Source organism: Teleopsis dalmanni, chromosome 2 (assembly GCF_002237135.1).
Source record: "Teleopsis dalmanni isolate 2A chromosome 2, ASM223713v2, whole genome shotgun sequence".
Classification (NCBI taxonomy): Eukaryota; Metazoa; Arthropoda; class Insecta; order Diptera; family Diopsidae; genus Teleopsis; species Teleopsis dalmanni.
The window spans coordinates 104,570,749-104,571,392 of record NC_051847.1 but is presented as its reverse complement, the minus strand read 5'-3'; positions in this window follow the sequence as shown (position 1 = coordinate 104,571,392).

Genomic DNA, 644 nt, shown 5'->3' with positions numbered 1-644 from the left:
ATATAACATATAATTGTACTAAAATTATACAAATATTACAAATTGTAACAATATTATTTATTAAAATAAAATATTATTTTAAAGACTTTTATTTTAAACAAAAATTAAACTCATAAGTACATACTACCATATGCATAAATCATGTACTCATAGCATCAAAATATCAAACAAACAAAAAACAAGTATACATACAGAAACGAAATCCTTTCAAAAACCAATACAAAATGAAAGTGATCTAATTTTTTGGTGCAACGCTTTGCTTTGCATTTTATGCAAAGACTTTGCAATGAAATTTTTATTTGCAAAGTGCAAAGTAAATCATGTTAAGTCTTTGGTGCAACGCTTTTCACTTTTACTTTGCAAAAAAAAGTCACTCATAAGTTTCGCAAAGTGAAAAGTGAAAAGTGTTGGTGCAACAGGGCCCAGGTAAACTCATGGATAGATGAAAACTGTTCGAAATATGTATTTATATTTTATGAAGTTATCAAACAAAGTAACAAAAATAAAAAATATTGAATTAGTTACTTTCATAGATTTTTAAATAATTTTCAAAGTTAATCGTGTAGTGTACCACACGGAGGTACGAAATGGGTTAAAGAATAGGAATGCAATAGTCATTAAAGATGGCCTTAACTTTGAGAGAG